A 6,000-nucleotide genomic window follows, 5' to 3' on the forward strand; every position below is an offset into this window, starting at 1 on the left:
GTTATTTGTGTCCTCCTTTGTGAAGACAGAACCAAAGTATGCATTTAATTGGTCAGCCATTTCTTTGTTCCCCATTATAAATTCCTCTGATTCTGCCTGCAAGGGACCTACGCTTGACTTCACCAATCTTTTTCTCTTTACATATCTATAGAAGCTTTTAGTCAGTTTTTATGTTCCCGGCAAGCTTACTCTCATATTCTATTTTTCACCTCTTAATTAAACCTTTTGTCCTCCTTTGCTGAATCCTAAACTGCTCCCAATCCTCAGGTTTGCTGCTTTTTCTGGCCAATTTATATGTCCTCTCCTTTGATCTTATGCTATCCCTAATTTCCCTTGTTAGCCACGGTTGCGCCACCTTTTTTGTTTTATTTTTATGCCAGACAGGGATGAGCAAATTCTGTAGTTCATCCATGTGATCTTTAAATGTTTGCCATTGCCTATCCACCGTCAACCCTTTAAGTAATGTTCCCCAATCCATCCTAGCCAACTCGCACCTCATACCATCGTAGTTTCCTTTATTTAAATTCAGGACCCTAGTCTCTGAGTCAACTACTTCACTCTCCATCTTAATGAAGAATTCTATTATATTATGATCACTCCTCCCCAAGGGGCCTCGCACAACAAGATTGCTAATCAATCCTTTCTCATTACTTAATACCCAGTCTAAGATGGCCTGATCTCTAGTTGGTTCCTCAACATATTAGTCCAGGAAACCATCCCGTATACACTCTAGGAATTCTTCCTCCACAGTATTGTTACTAATTTGGTTAGCCCAATCTATATGTAGATTAAAGTCACCCATGATAACTGCTGTGCCCTTATTGCACACATCTCTAATTTCCTGTTTAATGCCATCCCAATTGTCCTTGAGAAGGTGGTGGTGAGGCACCTTCTTCAACCACTGCAGTCCGTGTAGTGAAGGTACTCACACAGTGCTGTTAAGGAGTTCCAGGATTTTGACCCAGCGACGATGAAGGATCGGCAATATACTTCTAAGTCAGGATGGTGTGTGACTTGGCGGAGACCTTGGAGGTGGTGGTGTTCCCATGCGCCTGCTGCCCTTGTCCTTCTAGGTGGAAGATGTTGTGGGCTTGGGAGGTGCTGCCGAAGAAGCCTTGGCGAGTTGCTGCAGTGCATCTTGTAGATGGTACACACTGCAGCCACGGTACAACAGTGGTGGAGGGAGTGAATGTTTAAGGTGGTAGATGGGGTACCAATCAAACGGGCTGCTTTGGCCTGGATGGTGTCGAGCTTCTTGAGTGTTGTTGGAGCTGCACTCATCCAGGCAAGTGGAGAGTATTCCATCACACTCCTTACTTGTGCCTTGTAGATGGTGGAAAGGCTTTGGGGAGTCAGGAGGTGAGACACTCGCCGCAGAATACCTAGCCTCTGACCTGCTCTTGTTGCCACAGTATTTATGTGTCATGTCCAGTTAAGTTTCTGGTCAATGGTGACCCCCAGGATGTTGATAGTGGGGGATTTGGCGATGGTAATGCCAGTGAATATTAAGGGGAGGTGGTTAGATTCTCGCTTGTTGGAGAAAGTCATTGCCTGGCACTTCTGTGGCACGAATGTTACCTGCCACTTATCAGCCCAAGACTGAACGTCATCCAGGTCTTGTTGCATGCGGGCATGGACTGTTTCATTATCTGAGGAGTTGTGACTGGCGCTGAGCACTGTGCAATCATCAGCGAATATCCCCATTTTTGACCTTATGTTGGAGGGAAGGTCATTGATAAAGCAGCTGAAGATGGTTGGGCCTAGGAAAGTGCCCTATGGAACTCCTACAGCAATGTCCTGGGGCTGTGATGATTGAACTTCAACAACCACAACCATCTTCCTTTGTGCTAGGTATGACTCCAACCAGTGCAGCATTTCCCCCCCCCCCCCGATTCCCATTGACTTCAGTTTTACTAGGGCTCCTTGATGCCACACTCGGTCAAATGCTGCCTTGATGTCAAGGGCAGTCACCCTCACCTCATCTCTGGAATTCAGCTCTTTTGTTCATGTTTGGACCAAGGCTGTAATGAGGTCGGGAGCTGAGTGGTTTGGAAGTATATCGCTGATCCTTCATCGTCGCTGGGTCAAAATCCTGGAACTCCCTCCCTAACAACACTGCGAGAGTACCTTCACCACATGGACTGCAGCGGTTCAAGGCGGCGGCTTACCACCACCTTCTCAAGGGCAATTAGGGGTGGGCAATAAATGCCGGCCTTGCCAGCAACGCCCACATCCCATGAACGAATAAAAAAAACTACCCCGAGAACCTCCAGCAATGATGTCCTGGGGGTCCAATGATTGGCTTCAGACAACCACAACCATCCTTTGGTGTGTCAGGTATGACTGTACCGACTGGAGACTTTTCCCATTGACCTGTTTTGCTAGGGCTCCTTTGTGCCATACCTGGTTTAATGCTGACTTGATGTCAAGAGTAGCTATTCTCATCTCCTTCAGCATTCAGATCTTGCATCAAGACTTTGCCAAGGTCAGGAGCTAAGTGATGATAGTGGAACCTGAACTGAGCATGTGAGCAGGTTATTGGTGAGTAAGTAGCACTTGATGGCACTATTACTTCTTCCATTACTTTCCTGGTGATAGGGCAGTATTTGACTAGGTTGGATTTGTCTTGATTTTTGCAGAGATGTCAGCTGTGACTCACCTCTGAGTTAGAAAGTTGTGGGTTCAAGACTCACTCCAGAGACTTGAGCAGAAAAATCTAGGCTGACACTCCAGTGCAGTACTGAGGGAGTGCTGCACTGTTGGAAGTGCTGTCTATTGGATGAAACGTTAAACTGAGGCCCGTCTGCTCTCTCAGGTGGATGTAAAAGATCCCATGGTACTATTTTGAAGAAGAGGAGGGGCGTTCTCCCCAGTGTCCTGGCCAATATTCATCCCTGAACCAACATCACTAAAAACAGATTATCTGGTCTTTATCACATTGCTGTTTGTGGGAGCTGCTGTGTGCAAATTGGCTGCCACATTTCCTACATTACAACAGTAACTATACTTCATTGGCTATAAAGCACATTTGGACATCTGGAGGTCGTGAAAGGTGCTATGTAAATGCAAGTCTTTCTTGCTTCCGATAGGACACACACACACGAGCAATTGTCCACATTATCAGTTAAATGTCAGTGTCATAGCTACAATGGAATAGCTTGGCTAGGTGGTCGGCTAGTTCTGGTGTGCGTGTCTTAAGCACTAAAGCTGGAATGGTATCAGGGTCTATGCTCTTGTCCAGTGTATTCAGCTGCTTCCTAATGTCATGTGGAGTGAACCAAATTGGCTGGACATAAGCACCTATGATAGTGAGGACTTTGGGTGCGGTTGAGTGGGATTGTGCACTTTTGGCTGAAGATTCTTGCAAACACTTCAGTTTTGTCTTTTGCATTCACATGCAGGTGTCTGCCATGGCTGAGAGTGGGGATGTTGATGGACCCTCTCCCTCTCCTTAGTTGTGAATGTGGTAAGGCTATTGAACTTTGCTCTGATCTGTTGGCTGTGGCAAGGTCAGGAGCTGAGCAATACCCCCTCCTCTCCCCTGTTGAAAACAGGTAAATGCAACCTGCCATCAGTGCATCAAGTAGCAGACTTTCCCGGTGTACTCATTAAATCGCAATAGCTTCCAGTCTCGCGTAATAAACTTATCATTGGTTCTGCTTGGGGCCTGACTGGCTCAGGGCCCTGTGCAATTGCATGGTCCTAACACCACCCCTGTAGATCAGTTATGTCGTCAATGGTCAAGTCCAGTAGCAATCATGCAGAACCAAACATGTTGAGAAAAATACCTTGAGGAAATACCCTGGAGACAGGACGTTAGTGTATAAGGAACAAAGCCATACTGACTGATCACAATGCAGACAACTAGATCATCTCAGCAAACAGTAGGGAAACCACAGCTTGAGGTCACTGCCTACATGAGAACAAATAGTTCTCATGATCTCAGTGTAAGTATGCTTTTCATTCTTGGCACAGGAATTTCTGATATGCTTTTCATTTCCAATATACTCTCAAGGTAATGGTGCGATCAGGAGAGAGAGAGAAGCATCCCTTACAGCATCTTGCTGCATGATAAAACCATTATGGTTTAGACTTTCTTATTCTCCAGGCAATCAGCCTTTCATTCTGATGAACAGGATAGACCTGTTCTGGTCTGCTGATGAAAATCTACATTTAATGAAGATGCATTTATACTTGCATTGTATCTTGGCTTTTTATCTCAGGTCAGTGGAATGAAGTTTGAGATTATTATAGAATCGTAACATTTTATAGCACACAGGGAGACCATTTGGCCTTTTGCACCCGAGCCAGCTCTTTGAAAGAGCTATTGATTTAGTTCCATTCCCCTACCCATTCTGCATACTATTTTAAATCTTTTAAAATATTTGTTTAGTTCACTTTTTTCTGTTTCTACCGCCTGTTCCTGGTAGGGAATTCCAAGTCCTAACAATACTCTGCATGAACACATTCTCCTAATCCCTCCTTTCATTCTTTTGGTGTTGATCTTAAATTTATGCCCTTTAATTACTGACTTACCAACCAGTGGAAATAGTGTTATTTTATCAAAGCCCTTTATAATTTTGAACACCTTTCAGAATTCCTCCATCTTCTCTGTTATAATGAAAAGATGAATTTCTCTCTCGTTATAACTAAATCCTCTCATCCTTGGTATCATTTTAATCAATCACTTCTGTACCTGCTGCATGGACCTCCAAAACTGGACACAGTATTCCAACTGTAGCTTAACCAGTTATTTGTATAGGTTTAGCGTTGTTTCTTTTTCTACTCTATGCCCGTTTTTAAAACCTAGAAACCCATATGCATTTTTAAACAGCATCAACAACTTTAAGCTGTGTTTAATGAAATACAAGTATTCAGAAATTGTGAAATATGAAATTAATAGTACTTTCGCATATGCTTAAACCATATCCACCTCCCTGCCCTAAAAGATGGCGACAAAGCACACTCCAGTTACAATACCATAATAAACCATATCTCACCTGTGCAATGACCTCTAAGTTCGTGCTCCATCACTGATATTTCTATAATCCAAAGTTTTATTTGGAACGGTTTGAACTCCATGATAAACTTCTGATCTAACCTATGCAATTCGTCCTGGATGTTTAATGCTGCATGGTGCTAGGCACTTGAAAAGGGGAAGTGTTCTATTCACTAACAATAATTTTCCCTGATGCAAGTAAAAACCCACTAAAAATAACAGGCCTAGAATTCTGTAGACCATTTGAGGGGATGGAATGGTGGTGGGGTGGAGCAGGGCAGGACTTCCGCCTGAAGTTTCCTCCACATTTGTGCCCAGGTATACACATAATCTGGACACAAACCAATTACGTGGCTTAAAAGATCGCTGAATTTTGGGCATGAGTTACGCGTGTACTTACAAAATTCCCAAGTCTCCTTGATCTTTTATGTCATTTAACCTTCTGTCCAAACAAATCTCTGCCCACTGGCCATGCCCCCCCCCCGCATGTATCCTCCAACTGCACTTGTTCGAGGGGATCTCTCGACGTTGCGACCAGATTTTCAGACGCAGCAGAAAACCGTCATTTTTTTTGGCCCTTTAATTGCAATTCTTTGAGTGTTTTAAAAACCATCCTCCTCACGGAGACCTGCTCTGTATTATCGGTTTCTTTTAATACATTTTTATAGCAAAGTATAAGTCACATTAAAAATTGAAAAGCTTTTCCAGTTGCAGGTTCCTAAAAGTGCTGACTGAATGATGGTGAACTTTGTTGAAACTCTAAATTTGAAGTTCGGGTGTATTCGAATGAGATTGGGTGGATGTTTGGCCGTCACTTGACATCGGCAAAATGGGCGCAGCTTCTGGGTTGCATCCATGGAGGAAACTCCAGCCCAGTATGTTTCAAGTGCTGGAGGTGATGCCGAGCCACAGGAATGATTGCCAAGTTTCAGAAGACAGAGCTATGATAGGAAACACTTGGGGCTTTCAACTTCAAAAGGGGGTTCTAGGAGATATTATAG

This window comes from Somniosus microcephalus, chromosome 3, assembly GCF_052327205.1.
Source record: "Somniosus microcephalus isolate GS21.2 chromosome 3, FLI_Smic_1.0, whole genome shotgun sequence".
Classification (NCBI taxonomy): Eukaryota; Metazoa; Chordata; class Chondrichthyes; order Squaliformes; family Somniosidae; genus Somniosus; species Somniosus microcephalus.